Genomic DNA, 16,130 nt, shown 5'->3' with positions numbered 1-16,130 from the left:
TTTAGGAGGCCATGTTTGCAGGAAGTGCGTTGTGAGGGATAGGTATAGGTCTAGGTCAAATAGGTGTTGACCCGATGCCTACTTTGCCTAGGGGTGACAGTGAATTCGGGATAGGAGACTGGCAGATGCCCGCAGCCTTCAAGAGCTGCCTCAGACGAGAAAGAGCAGGGTTAGAAGAAATTGGAAAACTAAAAAAGCAGCCACAGCTACATCTCCTAAAGAAAGGGATAAAGTGTTAGATCTTAAACTTCAGAGAGAGAACGGGTTTTGAAAAAGCAGTTGTTCTCTCTCTGGGTTATGCCAGCAAAAAGAATGGAAAGGCTGTTTCAGAGCTCTCCTAGGAACAAGAGAAAATTCAGGAGACGTTTTAGACTAAGAGAAACTAAGAGAAATTCTTAGTTCTGCCTTCTTTGTTTATTGTCTTATCCTTGGTGCACCAATGTCCACGTGTGTCTCATTGTGTTTTCTGTCCACATGTCTCATTGTATGAATGATTGGTTGTCTATGTTTTATGTTCTATGTTTAATGTTTAAAAGATCGTTAAAATTGCTTGATTCAACACTTGGTCTAGTTTAACTTGGTTTTCAAAGGCAGTTTTAATATGCAGAGCACCGGCTAAGTTTGCTTAACACCTGTAGCTAAAAGTTTGGGAGCTGAGCTGAGCTGGAAAGGCTGCTTTTAAAGGGACAGGCAGGTTTCTTGGATTAAATAAGGAAGTTAAGAGTTGTTTGTCGTGGAAAAAATCTCAGTGATAAGGTGCTTTTATTTTAGAATTGTGGCTAGAAAAAGCGAGAAATTTTGTTTGGTTTAAATATATAAGATGCGTTGTTACTTCATTTTTGTTTGTAATTGTTTTTAAGGTACAAATATGTTCATGTCTTGGTTATAAATCATTGGCCTATAAGTTATTGGGTTTGATTAAAAATTTACAACTTTGGTAACAAAAAGTTGGCTTAAAACTGGTAACACAAGGTTAGTCATTCAAAGACCAGATGTATAAAAGATATAAAAGCAATGTCTATTTAGTGAGATATTAAAGACTGCACTATCATGCATTCATATATAAGAACTGCAGCCAAACTTTGTAAGGTAATCCACTTGGTGTTGATTTTAGAGAAAATAGATTGCTTACATTGTTAAAAATTGGTTTTGTTTCCAAAAATTATGGTTATGCTAATATTGCAAAGGAAGCTTAAAAATGTGGTTAATTGCCAACATTCCTTTGGCTGCAGCTGACAGGAATCGTGAGCTTGAAAATTTTTTGACTCAGTTATGTTTATAGAAGAAAGGCTAGAGCAGGTAGAGTTAAAAGAGTTAAAAAACAATTGTGGCACAATATGGGTCTACTGACCCCTTCACACACGCTTTATTGGATACTGTGGTAGAAGCAAATTTAATGCTCAAATATTGGAAAACTATATGTAAGGCTACGTTGTCAGGAGGAGATTACTTGCTTTGGAGCTCAAAATGGTGTGATACCAGTAAGAAAACCACCATGATGATTGCCCAGGCAGGCAATGCAGATTGGGATCTTAACATGCTTCTAGGAGAAGGTTAATGTGAAGGTAATGCTAATCAGGTTAAACTGCCTACAGGATTGCATACATAGGTTGCAATGGTTGCCTGCTGTGCTTAAAATCAACTACCTACTAAAGGGGATCTTAGTGGGAATTTATTCAGTATTAAACAGGGTTCTGAGGAACCATTCCAGAAATTCGTAGACAGGCTGCTGAAAGCAGCTGGTAGAATTTTTGGAGATCCTCAAACAGGAATTCCTTTTGTTACTCATTTGGCTTATGAGAATGCTAATGCAGCCTGTTGCACAAAGCAAAGACAGACTTACATGGAGACTTCGTCTTTGCGCTAAAATTGGGCCCTCTTACCATCAGGGTCTGTCTGCCTTACAAGGGACCACTGTACAAGCAATGCTTGCACAGAACCGTAAAGTTAAAAAGATGTTTTTAAATGTGGAGATTCAAGTCATTTTTAAAATGACTGTCCCAAAAACAGGCACCAGCAAATAATCCGGTCACAAGACAGAAATTTGTCCTTGGTGCAGGAAAGATAATCTCTGGGCCAGGCCTCAGGATATAGGCCAAGATTAAAAACATTTACATTTGAATTAAGTTTATACAATGGGTGCAGCAGAAGTTTGTGTGACAAATACTCTTTTTGCCTAGGTCATCCTGACCAGCCCCTTGAAGGGTGTTTTCTGGAATTTGTTTATTGCCTTGTTTGTTCCTTGGAAGGGTCAGCTTCAGGGCCAAGAGTTGTAATGATTATGCTGGAGAAATTTAAATAATGGCTGCTCCACCCATGGCATTGTAACTACCTGCTGGAAAAAAAATTGTTCAACTTGTTTTTTTGTTCCTTTGCATCTAGTTCCTTCCAAATTGTTAAGAGAAAGGACAAGATGGCTTTGGTTCCTCTAATATATATTGGAGCAATATATATCACTAGCAAGAGACCTAATCTTAAGTTCTGTAACAATTAGAAGGTTGCCTTCAGCTTGGCATTCATCTGATACTCTCACTCTGCTAAAAAAGATTGGTTATTGAATTAATCCAAAACAAAGTTCAAACTTAAGATTTATAAAACTAATGGGGCATTACAGCCTGACTTGCCTACTTCAGCTGCCATTTCAGTAAATACGTATATAATTATTATAGATCTAGAAGATTGTTTTTATACCATTCCTTTACATTTCTGGTAAGGCGTTAGGTTTGCATTTAGTAGATTTGCTGGTAATTGAGAATCCAAGGTTCTCACATTATTGGAAAGGTTTGCTTTTAATTTCATTTGCATTTAATGATTTTCAAAAGTTGTTAAGAGATATTATTTGGCTAAAACCTCATCTTAAGCTTACCATAAGAGTATTTGAACCTCTGCTTGATATTCTCAAGGGAGATACAAGTCCTAATTCCCCTTGACAATTAACTAAAGGAAAAATAGCTTTGCAGAAAGTAGAGTAAGCTGTTAGTTATCAACAGACAGATTATATAGACTATGAAAAATTGTTGGCTGTTTGTGTTATTATTACTCATGCCCACAGCAGCCCTTTGGCAAAAGAAACCATTTATGTAGATTCATCCTTCTTCATCTACAAGTAAAGTTTGTGTTAATAAAAGATTGTAAGATAGAATCCTAAAAACATTTTCAATAAAATGTTTATTCCTTATTCCAAATAGCAATTAAATTGGTTATTGAAAAATGATATTTGGCCTATTATGTGGCAAACATTTTAAGCAAATTTGGTGATCACTATCCAAAAGTTGTTACAGTTTTTCTCTGCATGCTTTTATATTTCCTGAAATTTACTACGCATGCAGCTCATAGAAAAGACATTTACTGTATTTACAGATGCCTCATCTATTGAGAAGGCAGTATATGTAATTAGATCACATATTTAGATCACATATTTATTTTCTTGAGTTTTCTCTACTTGAGCACAAATAATTAATGTGTTGTAGCCACTGTTTAAATACTAGAAAATCAAGCTTTCAATTTATATACTTATAGCCAGTAAATGGCTCATAATTTATAATTGCTTAAAATTGTTCCTTTTTTGGATATTGCTAATTCTCAAATTTTATAGTTATTTATAAAAATACAGCTTAACTTTTAAAACGTGTACTGTCTCTAAACTTTATAAGACATTTAAAAGCTCATTGGATTGCCTGAACCCCAGGGCAATGCCAGAGCAGATTTGTATACTAGACAGATTATAGGCCTTGCAAATAATTGGCCATACTATCTTATTCTTTACAGCATCTTGATACAATAATTTGGCATTTCTAAAAGGTGTGCAAGTTAAATTGCAAAAACTTGTTTTCAGTATTTTCAATTTTTTTTTCATAATGGTGTTAAACCTTGAAGATTTATATAATCAATTTTGGCAAATAGATGTTACTCATTTTGATTTTTAAAAATTAAAATATGTACATGTGACTTGACACTTTTTAGACTTTTTAGTTGCAACTACTTTAACAAGAAAAGCAACTAAAAATATAGTTATTGCCTATATTGTTTCCCTGTGCTTGGTGTTCCATACCAGACTAAGATAGGTAATGGAACTGGCTATTGCAGTTATTTGACTACAGTCAAACATTTGAGAGATTTTGTTGACAACTTTATTACCAAGATTCCTTATTATCCTCAAAGACAAAATTGTAAAAGAGAAATTATAAAACCTTAATATCTTTATAACTCTCTGAGTGTGGGAAAAACAGCTATTGGTGCTTCTTCCCTGATTTTACAAATACTCTAAAAGGTTGGCTTTTTAAACTAAAAAGGGGGGGAGAATTATACCCTCCAAGATCACCAAAAGCACATCTTGCTTTTGTGTTATTTGTCTTAAATTTTCTGCAAACTGATGTTAAAGGTCAGTCTGCAGCAGATTGCCACTGGCATCCAGTCACTTCCAGGGTCTAATGGAGAGACCCCCTAACTAATTCTTGGAATGGTCCTGATCCTGTCTTAATTTGGGGTCATGGATCAGTCTGTATTTCTTAAGAAAAAGAAAATGGAGCCCGATGGCTGCCTGAAAGATTGGTCCGTCAAGTGGACACAGATCTTGAGCCCAATAATTATGATTCTGATAATGAAGAATCAGATAACAAATCTAGTCAGAGTGTGTTAGCCATGGAAGACCATGAGACTCTAGGCTGTTACTCTATCCAGGGTGTTCCCAAGTCTCATCTCCATCCAACCTAAAAGAGGGGACTTCCGCCCCTAGACCAAGCAGAGAGGGACTACCCAGAACCCCTCTGTCTGGCAATCTGAATTCTTGCTAAGGCTGCGAGGCTAAGCACTGCAAGGGAATATAAATAAAAGTTAAAAATATGTTTCTGGGTTCCCTGAGGGACAAGCCTGACTGCATAGGGGTTGATGTCAAAAGTATCCCCTCTCCAGGAAAAAGACATCGGGACGGGTATGGCCTTCAGGCCTTACTGGACAACGACAGGAGGACTGGAGCCATTACAAGGTTCCCTTTAATTACTGGAGGTCAGGCCTCTATCCCCGCCTGGGTAAGATTAGAATTGCCACGGTCCTTCTATACTTGGAAAAGAGAGGAGACTTCAGGGACAGCCCTGCTTAACTCTGAAGGCCTAAAATCAGCTATAAGCCTAAAATTCAGCAATAGGCCTGGCTTACTTGCCTGCTCAAAGTCTTAGGTCTCCATGGAAAAACACTGAAACAGAGGGCTATAAATTATTGTAAACAGACAGCTTTTGTTGAAATCTACCAGCCTGAGTAGTCATAGACTTTGTATCTGATCCCTGTCAACCAGCAGTTGGATTAGATACTAAAACAGTTCCATTTTCAACCTTATTTCCTACTCGGCTTGGATAATTATATTGCTGTTAACGTTTGAACCTTGTGTCTCAAGCAGATAAGTTGCCTTCACACAAAGATCTCTCCCAACAAGCCCGGCTACTCGGTACCTCAGATGGGACGAAATCGTGTACCTCACACAGCTGCTTCTACTGGACCTGTTCCTCCTGACCTATCCTCAGATGGGCTCCATAAACCCTGGACAGCAGGACACAGCCGACTCTCCTATATCCCCCATACCCATTCTTCTAGGTTCCCCCTAGAGATACGTCGCCCCCAATGTCAGCAGGAAGTAGCCAGATATCACGACGACGACCCCATTCCTGTTTCACCTCTCTCTTTTCTTTTTAAGTTAACTAAAACGGGGGAAACTGTACCTTCCCCCCCCCACCATGAGCAAGCCTGAAGAGACCTTGGTTACCACAACAAGGTCAAGTGACGGGATCTAGGTGGAGTTACCCACCTTGGTTTCCCGGAACACAGCAGAACTGCCCCTGGGCTTGCCTTGAGGCATCTCCGGCCGTGACCTGGAATGGACTATGGATTATCCCACCCATCTGAAACCAGGAGGGGTTGTGGGTTGGGTCTTCCCCTTTAAATTGAGAGCCGAACATTAAAGCTTGGGGCCTTGATCAGAGAACTTTGTCTTGGCCTCATCTCTTCTCGCCCTCCTTCCCCTTTCATTCCCAGCCCCCCTTTCAGGTGAATCCAGTTGACTTGTGGCCGCGGGCGGCTACAGATTCTTTATAGTATCTACCAGGTGTTTGGTATAAAATAGGCACAGTGAGCACCTTCTGCATTTAAAAATCATAAAAATTCAAGTATTACAAAAGTACATAGTAGGGCTGGTGAGATGGCTCAGTGGTTAAGAGCACTGACTACTCTTCCAGAGGTCAGGAGTTCAAATCCCAGCAACCACATGGTGGCTCACAACCATCTATAATGAGATCTGATGCCCTCATATGGGTGTCTGAAGACAGCTACAGTGTACTTACACAAAATAAACAAAAGTACATAGTATAATACCATAGGATAATAATAGTATAATACCAAAACACATGTTATTTACCCATGTGGTTATTCAGTTACCAAAATCTGCCACACTTGCTTTCTTGATTCATTTTATTCTTTCCTGAAATATATTTGAAAGTAAATTGCAGATATGTCATTTCATCTGTAAATTCATTTTAAGTGGAAATGTTTATATAATAACCATCATTATAAGTGATTTATTATAGTTGATAAAATTTAAAATGATTCTTTGTTTTCTTATACACAGTCCATAGCCACAAATATTTTTTTTTAAGATTTATTTCTTTATTTTATATATAGCAGTCTCATGCATGTATACCTGAAGACCAGAAGAGGGCACCAGATACCATTAAAGATGGTTATGAGCTACCATGTGGTTGCTGGGAATTGAACTCAGGTCCTTTGGAAGGGCAGCCTGTGCTCTTAACCTCTGAATCATCTCTCCAGCCTCAACCACAAATATCTTTATCAATTTTTGTTTGTTTGTTTTGAGACAGTCTCTCTTTGTCGTCTTGGCTGCCCTGAACTTGCTATGCAGACCAGAATGGCCTTGAACATACAGAGGTCCTCCTGGCTCTACATCCAGAGTGCTGGGATTAAAGGTATATACCACAATGCCTAGCTCAAATATTTTTTGAATATTTTTTAAGTATCTTTATAATTTGTATTTACTATTTGTATGTGTGCATTCGTGTACATGTGTACATGGGCACATGCCATGGTGTGCATGTGGAGGTCAGAGGACAAAGTGTGAGAGTCAGTTCTCTTTATCCACCACAAGCTTCAGGATCAAAATCAGGTATCCAGACTTTTGCGGCTCTAAAATATCTTTTTACAAAAATGTATTTTGTTCAAACCAGAATCTAAGCGAGTTCCACACACTTGATTATTATGTTTAAGTTTTCTTGTGAGGCAGTCCCATGTCCCCTCCTCCAACATAAACTTTACCCCCGTTTTCTTTCTGTTCCTCTGACTTCTTTTAAAAAGAAAAACAAATGTGTTCAAAAGCATGTAGCTTAATACTAAAGAAATCATTCACTACTTATTTGAAATTCAAATTGAATTATGTTTGGTCTAAATCTGGCAACCCTACATTAGAAGCAGAATCTGCACTTCTAGCAAAATATTCTGTCGGTGTTATTTAGCACATACTTCATGCACAGAATATACACAAATGTCTGTGAGAACTGAAACCTGATCCCCTTGCTGAGAGATTCTCTTTTTAAATTAGTCCAGGAGTTTATTCATTGGTGATCAGTATCTCCTCACTTACTTCTTTAGGAATTACAAACTGGTAATTTTCTGATTCTATGTTTCTTTAAAGAATTATCCTTAGAAAACCTCACTAGGGACTAGAGAGTTGACTCAGCAGTTCTGTGTACTTTTGCTCTTGCAGAGAATTTGAGCTCAGTTCCTAGGCACCCACACTGTCTGTCCTGACCTCGAACAGTACCAGGCAGGTACACAGACATACATGCAGGCACTCAAACATACTCATAAAAATACTTAAAAAAAAAAAAAAAAAAAAAAAAAAAAAAGCTTTCTGTCTACTACAACGATGGCTACTGAAAGGACTGAGCTAGCCAGAGCGAGGATGATTCCATGATAGGCTACAAACCAGCAGTTTGGGAGACTAGACCTAAGTTTCTGCTTCACAGAAATGAGAACACAGGTCCAGGAACCTGTGGTCAGCCAACCACAGCCACAGGCAGCCAATCTGAAGATACCTTGTCATCTGGCCTAAAGTAAGAATGGGTAGCTAGAACAAGTAAGCAACCCCCTGGGAAGTCTCTAGAGCCTAACCAATAGTAGAATCAGTCAGACCCCCACCCTGGAATTCCCTTGACAATAAAAGCTGGGCTGTGATTCCACCAGAGGTCTGCACTCCCAAATGGGGAGACCCCTGCATGCACAATCTTTGCTTTCACATACTATTTGAGTATGGGGCATCATTCTTTGGCAATTCTTGGATCCTAACACTACTTAATTACTCAAAATAGAACTTTTACATGAAGACAAGTATAAATGACTTACTTTTCCTTTCAATTTTTAAAGACTGCCCAACTTATTTTAAGTAATATCAAATTACTTATTTCAGGATTTTAGTGGGACTTTTTAAAAATTTTTCATTAGGGTCTATTAATTGTAGTTTTTTTCTTTTACATATTCCATGTTTTTCATTCAATTGTCTTAAGTTTTTGAGAGCATCATCATGCATATTTCCTGTCTAACCTGAAAAGATGCTTTTCTTCAATGAACACATTACTGTTAAAATTAGCCACTCACTGTCCTAAATTCAGGTGAAGGTTATGCATTTCCAGTTAAGTCATAGGCACAGAGGGCCTGGAGACTGGGAAAAGGAAAGAGTAAGAACTAACATTGCTTGTTCTTGGAGACCTGTACAACAAACACCTAGAGCCACTGCTACTCACATCCTACACTCAACCATCTCTCTATTCCATCAATATTACCTCTCACAATATAGCTGTGACTTCTAAAAATTTTATGAAGGAGTTTAAACTATTAAAAGAATACAGAATGAGGCCAGGTGGTAGTGATACATGCCTTCAATCCCAGCCCTCGGGAGGCAAAGGCAGGTAGACCTCTGTGTGAGGTTTAGGTCAGCCTGGTCAACAGAGTTCCAGGACAGCCAAGTTAAACAGACAAACCCTGTCTCAAAAACAAAACCAAAATAACACAATACAACTACAACAACAAAAAAGAATTCACCTAGAGGCAGGTGGATTTCTGAGTTCAAGGCCAGCCTGGTCTACAGAGTGAGTTCCAGGACAGCCAGAGCTACACAGAGAAACCCTGTCTCGAAAAAACAAAACAAAACAAAAAAAACCAAACCAAACCAAACCAAACCAAAAAAACCAACAAAAAACAAAACAAACAAACAAAAAAACCAACCAACCAACCAAACAAACAAACAAACAAAAAAAGAATTTACCTTTAAGGGAGCTGAAGAAATGACTCAGTGATTAAGAGCATTTATTGTTCTTGTAATGGATCCAGCATCCACAGGATGGTTCATGACCACATGTAACTCTCATTAAACACCTTCTGGCCTCTAAGGGCACTTGCATGAATATGGTGGCATAAACTCACAGAGGCACACATATATACACATAGATAATAGAAATAAGTACTTTTCATATGTATTTGGAGATAAGGTCTATGTAGTCCTAGTTATCCCTGGAACTTGATATGTAGATCAGGTTGGCCTCAAACCTACAGAGATCCTCCTGCCTGGGCCTCCTCTGCTGAGATAGCCTAATAATTTTTTTTTTTAAGTAATTTATCAAGGCTGGAGAGATGGCTTATCGGTTAAGAGCACTGACTGCTCTTCCAGAGGTCCTGAGTTCAATTCCCAGCAACCACATGGTGGCTCACAACCATCTGTCATGGGATCTGACGCTCTCTTCTGGTGTATCTGAAGACAGCTACAGTGTATTCATATACAAAAAATAAATAAATCTTTAAAAAAAGTAATTTATCATGAAGACTGGGGAGATGGCTCTCAGTGAATAAAGCTCTCTTGCCCCATAAGCTTGAGGACAGAGTTCAGATCCATAGGACCCATTTAAAAGTTGGATATACGGTATGTTGGCTGACTGTAGTCCCAGTACTCAGGACTCTCTGAGGGAAGCTGGTTAACTAAGACTAGTTGAATCAGCAAACTGAACTGAATCATTCAGTTGAGTGACCCTGCCTCAATAAACGAAGTATATTGAGAGTATGCTTGCCTCCTCATGCACACACATACATGTGCACACACATGCACACAACACACACAATAAAACAGAAGTTAAAAAATTAAAACAATTACTCATGAATATAATTACATTGTAATCCTAAGGATTTAAATGGAGTTCCTCAACTTTATCTCAAGATAAAAGAATAAAACAGCCAATAAGAAGAAACCCTGTCTTGAAAAGCCAAAAAAAAAAAAAAAAAAGAAAAAAGAAAAGAAAAAACAGACAAACTTTTAGTAAGTTAAAAGATTTCAAGGGGCTGGAGAGATGGCTCAATTCCCAGCAACCACATGGTAGTTCACAACTGTCTGTAGCTCCAGTTCTAGGGTGCCTGACACCCTCATATAGACATACATGCAGGCAAAACACCAACGCACATTTACAAAAAAGTTTCAAGAAAAATGACAAATAGGTAAAGGAAGTGGGGGATCAAGGTTGACAACTGCTATTTCGTTTGTGTTTATGCATTCACACTATACAAGTAGCAATAATTTTACTGGATCATTAGAACAAAGAAGACAAGTTATTTGTGCTGCTGAAACCATAGGCAAATTTTTAAATAATCTATTTCTATATTCTTTCTTATTGTGCTTTAAAACTGCCCCAGGATCCATCTTCTTATTTGTATATGTGATACCAAATAATTCCATAAGCTAAAGGACAGCTCTATGCACCGGTGGAACCCCAATTACGATACAGACCCACTACCCTCAAAAAACTCTTCATGCCTGTCTGAATGCCTTCCTTTTCTCTGCTCCTGGTTGAAGATTACCATTGACCTACTTTCTGGATTTATGTATTACTTGCATTTCCTAAATTTTACCTAAGTGAAATTATGTTCTCTTATATCTAGTGTCTTTTATTTACCAAAGTGATTTTGAGATTTATCTGTAATGCTATCATTATCCCTTCCTTTTATTGGAGAGGGAAAAGATTCATAATGAACCTGTGAGTTGGCAAGAGTAACATTGCTCTCAAATGACTTCCAAGATTAGAATTTTTGTTCTCATGTCTGATTCTTGTTCTTTCCACTCCCTCTAACAGGGCCAGTCACTTCCCCCTTAGCTGACTCCTAGTTGCATGGAGTAGCTTACAGCTGTCACTACCAGAAATATGAACTGCAAATTAATGAAACCCTGGAGGGTGGGGGAGGACGATGGGCAGGATTTTTACATACTGGCTGTTCTGGTATTTAATACCACAAATATGCAGAGCCCTCCTTTGTGGCAAGCCTGGGGACTGCTAGCTCCCAGCTGTTGAGGCAATAACCAGAAATAGTCTCAGTATGTCAATAACAAAGTATCCTAAAAAGCAAGCAAGCAAGTTCATTTACTACTATAGCTACAAAAATAAATAAATAAATAATCAATCAATCAAAACTATTGCTAGGCATAGTATTATAATGCAGCCATTCTTATCTAGGACTTTCATTTTCTCTGGGCCAAAATGGATTTGGGGTCCCACTTTGGTAAAGAGGTCTCTCTTCCCAGCAGGGTGTATGGACAACCAGGGATGCACATAAATGAGTCTGTTACCTGTCCCACCCTCAAGTCCACCTTCTTCAAGTTGTCCATTGACAGGGCTTGATGTCCATTGCCCCTTGCACCTATGTTTACTGGTCTGACAGTGGCCCCAGCGGTTGCTTCAAAACAGAGTGTTATGCCCCTGTACCCACCAGAAAGTCTATGGGCTTCCCCTCTACATTCAGGGTTACCCAGGGCTCATGGAGGGGAGTTGAGCCCCAATATCCTGAGTCATCTAGTTCTTCCAACTCCAGAACCTTTGGGCCCTCTCTTGGGTTTCTTTTAGGGCACTCATTTTTCCAATGGCCTTTCTCTTTGCAATTGGCACATTGGTCCCTCTGTAATGGAGGGCTGTTTTCTCCTTTAATGGGTTTCCTTTGCCCCTCCTGTGAGCCAAGTTTTTCAGCTCTCTTTCATTGGTTCGTGGTGGTTCACCAGTCCTCCAGCTGTCGATCATCAGGGCTCTCTCGATTGTTAAAATCATTCTCAGCTATAGCCTTTAATTCAGTTAGTTGTTTACCTGCAAAGCTATCTAGGTGCTGAAGTTTCTGAAGGATGTCAGGGGCAGCTTAACTGACAAAGGCCATGTTTATGACAAATTGGTTCTCTCTGGCTTCTGAATCCAACGGGGAATGTAGGTCCTGTAGGCCTCCATCAATCTTTCCAGGAAACTTCTCAGTGACTCATCTTTTCCCTACACTATCTGAATTACTTTGGACAAATGTGTAGCCATCTAGCAGCCTTAGAGGGCCCCCATTAGAACTTGGCAGTAGACCATGAGTTTCCCCTTAACTGCATCAGTCCCAATTGGTCCAAGTCAAGACCACATCAAAATCAGCCTGGATCTGGGTGGGCAGTCCATTTGCTCCCAGAACAAACTTCCAGGTGGCTCCCACAATCCAGTCCCTCTCTTCACTAGTGAGGAGGACCTGGAACAGTTGTTGGCAATGATCCCAGGTCAGTTGATGAGTCATTATTGAATCCAAGAGTTCTATCAAAGCAGATTGTTTTTCTGAGAATTTAGGGTTCTGCAAATTCCAATTATAAAGGTCATTAATAGCAAAGGGAAGGTATGTCATAAACAGTCTCCCCTCCACTCCCATCAGGCAGTCCTGTGGCCCTGAGGGGTAAGGTCATAGTAGAATCAGCCCTTTGGGCTGTATGGGCCCAGGTGTGGGACAGACTCTGTGGAGTTGGGATTTTCCTCCTCTTCTGCCTTCACCTGCTGAGCAGGGGCAGCAGCAGAGGCAGGAACCTAAGGTAGAGAGAGATCCTCTTCAGGGACCAAAGGAGGAAGTAGGTAGGTGGCCAGGGCTGAACCTCCTTAATGGGGAGGAGAGCAGGTGGCAGCACAGCTGGTGATACAAAAAAGTTTCATCAAGGCAGGGGGCTTCTCTATTAAATACAGCCATGTGGTGATGTATAGCACCTAATCTGGGCGGCTTATGGCTTTATAGACTATATAGACTTCACCTTGTAAACGGTGGGTAGATGGAAAGTTTCCCCGTTGGGCCATCCTACCTTGAAGGTGGGCCATTCATCCCTGAAAAAGATGGCTAGTTTGCTGGGACAAACAACCAGACCTGAGTCTTCCACAACCCAGCGGAAGTCCTTTAAATGGTTCAAGACTAACCCCAAGGGGGTGGTGTGTGTGTGCCCCGTTTTAGGAATCAAAAAGGCCAAGAACTTGTACAGGAAGGAAAAAAAAAAAAAAAACAGACAAAATACAAAAACACAAAAAGACGTTCCTGGAAAAGATCTCAGGTGGTTTTCCTTCCTGCCCATGAGAGGCCCAAAAACCCACAGCCAGTTCACAAATCAGACGAGGAGAACTATTAAGTTCTCTCTCTCCTGGTAGGGGGTTTAGGAATAGCCTCCATAGTCCCTGGCTGGGTGACAAAATATCCTCTTTGTCTCTCTTAGCCTCCAGATTAAACCCAAAACAGAAATACAGAGACTGACAAAAGACATTCAGGCACCTGGACTTACCAATTGGCAGGGAGTAAAACTGCCCTGGAAAATCCTCAACTATTTGGGTTGGGGTTAGGGAGCTCCAGCAATCTCAGATGAGCCCCCAAATTAAGGGGCTCTGTGAATCGCTGAAGAATGACATTCCAGACTCAAATAGTATTCAAAAGCAAAGAGCATTTATTCTGCAGAAATCCAGCATGCAGTGGTCTAACATTCATCAAAATGGCAACCTCAAGGTAACCTAGAAGCCTCAATTTAAAGCTGATTAGGGGAATTCCAGAGAGGGGTATCTGACCTTTACCCTGATTTGTTGGCTCTATCTCTTTGGGTACTGGTATCTTTGGGATTGGCCAGGGTTCTGAGGACTTTCCAGAACTGTTACTGACTAACTAGTCTTACCTCAGGCCAGATGGTGGGGCATTCCTGATTGTGGGCTGTAATTTTTCTTGGAACTGGTTTATTTTTCAGTTCTGGGAAACAGAAACTTAGGCCTAGTCCCCTGAACTGGCATCTCACAGCCTGTCATGGAGTCAATCTAGCTCAACTTCCTAGGTGCAACCTCCTTGTACATGTACTCAAGTCACATGTACACACAAAAAAATTGCAATCAAAACTTATCAATCATTCCTTTTTAAAAAAAATTTACTTAGATCTTTTTTTTTTTTTTTTTTTTTTTTGACAGGGTCTCACTGTGCAGCTCTGCTTGTTCCAGAGCTTACTTTGTAGACTAGATTGACCCTGAACTCAGAGAGCCACCTGCCTCTGCTTGCTGGGATTAAAGATGTGTGTCATTATACCCAGCTCAATAATCCTTAAAGTTCCTAATGCCTTTAAAAAATATTTGTATTTTATGTATATGAGTATTTCTTGTGTGTACTACATATGTGTCTGGTGCCTTCAGTGGCCAGAGGAAGGTGTTGGATTTCCAGAAAACAGCTACAACTATTGTAAGCTGCCTTATGTGTAAAGGGAACCAAGTGGAATTCTCTACAAGAGGAACAAGTACTCTTAAGGGCTAAATCATGTTTCCATTTCCCCATCCCCAATGCCTCAACAGTCAATTCTTTCCCTAGGCAATCACTGACCTGTTTTCTGTCATAAGAAATGGGTTTCTATTTTTTAGCAATTTGCATAAAATAAAATTAGATAGTTGCAATATATATCTTTAATTTTAAAAAATATTTTGGTTTTCCAAGACAAGATCTTACTATGTAGTTCAGACTGATTTGAAACTTGCTTCTGAGGTTGGAGAGATGGCTCTGCAATTAAAAGCACTTTGTTTGTGTGTGTGTGTGTGTGTTTGAGACAGGGTCTTTCTATTATGTATCTCTGGCTGTGCAGACCAGGCTGGCCTGAAACCCACAGAGATCCACCTGCCTCTGTGTTGGGGCCCAAGCTCGAGTCCCTGTTCGGGCGCCAAAATAATGTTGGGGTCCACACTAGCCCCACGTTGGGGCGGCCAAAATAAATGTTGCAGCCCAGGCAAAATGTTGAGGCCTGGGCCAACCCACATTTGGGCGGCCACTGTATCCCGGCCCAAGCTGCTGCTTCGGTCTGCGGGTCGGGGTTCAGCAAGAGCGAGGGTGAGGGCAGACTCAAAGAATGGAGACCAGACAGGGTGTGATTCAATCCTGTTTATTCTTCAGTCTCTCTTCCTCTAAGTGTCTCCTGTCTGATTCTCCCTCTATAGTCTGATGTCTGGTTCTATCTTCTATAGTCTGATTCTAAGCCCCGCCTCTAAGTTACACCTTTAATCATGCCCTTAGGTCTTGTCTCTAACTCTGATCTCTATACTTCTAAGTCACACACCTTTAATCTCACACACCTTTAATCTCAAGGTATCTAAACCAAGATTATCGGAGTGTTCTCAGCTGTTGTAGGCTATTGTAATTCAAATCCCATGTCAGGGTATAAGGCTCAAGATGGCTGCAAAGCTGATAGCCGCTTTCTGCTAAAAGTCGGCCCCCATCACCTCTGCCTCCCAGTGCTGGGATTAAGGCATGTACCACCATGCCTGGCACTTGTTCTGGGATTAAAGATGTGTGCCATTATACTCAGAACAAGAGAACCAGGTTCATTTCCAGCACTCTTGTGGTGGTTCTTTAAGTCCCAGGGGAATCCAATGCCCTCTTCTGACCTCCATGGGCATCAAGCACACGTGGTGTACATGCATACATGCCCACAAAACACTCATGCATAAAATAAACTAGTTACCAAAAAACCAACCAACCAACCAACCAACCAAACAAACAAACAAACAAAAAAAAAACAAACTTACTTTGTTACTCTGTGGTCCAGAAAGATCTCAAACTAGAAAACCTTCTACACCCTGTTAGAAATAAGTTTGGAATTACAAAGAAAGGCAATTGAAGTGTCTGGACAAAGCAAAACTTTACTCTTGATCAAGGGAGTACACTGCTCAAAAAGAAGAGCATGCACACCATGGTTGGAAGTACACTTGGTTTTTATTGTATCATAAGTGGTCTTTTCTCCATTGGCTGGGGCCTGACTT

At 40.1% G+C, this 16,130-nt stretch overlaps 1 protein-coding gene across 2 annotated transcripts in view; it reads right to left on the bottom strand.

The window, feature by feature from the left end:
• Positions 1-16,130, bottom strand: part of Kif24 (kinesin family member 24) — a 68,789-nt gene that overhangs the window by 44,547 nt on the left and 8,112 nt on the right. Inside the window, exon 2 of one of the 2 annotated variants that reach the window (XM_076935158.1) lies at positions 15,897-15,947. The exons of the other annotated variant lie outside the window; for it this stretch is intronic. The gene's annotated coding sequence lies outside the window, so the exon portion shown is untranslated. The remainder of the gene's footprint in view (positions 1-15,896; positions 15,948-16,130) is intronic. 2 annotated transcript variants of the gene reach the window in all.

This window comes from Arvicanthis niloticus, chromosome 5 (genome assembly GCF_011762505.2).
Source record: "Arvicanthis niloticus isolate mArvNil1 chromosome 5, mArvNil1.pat.X, whole genome shotgun sequence".
NCBI lineage: Eukaryota > Metazoa > Chordata > Mammalia > Rodentia > Muridae > Arvicanthis > Arvicanthis niloticus.
The sequence above is the reverse complement of the archived record's forward strand: the minus strand, read 5'-3'. Positions and strand labels throughout refer to the sequence as shown.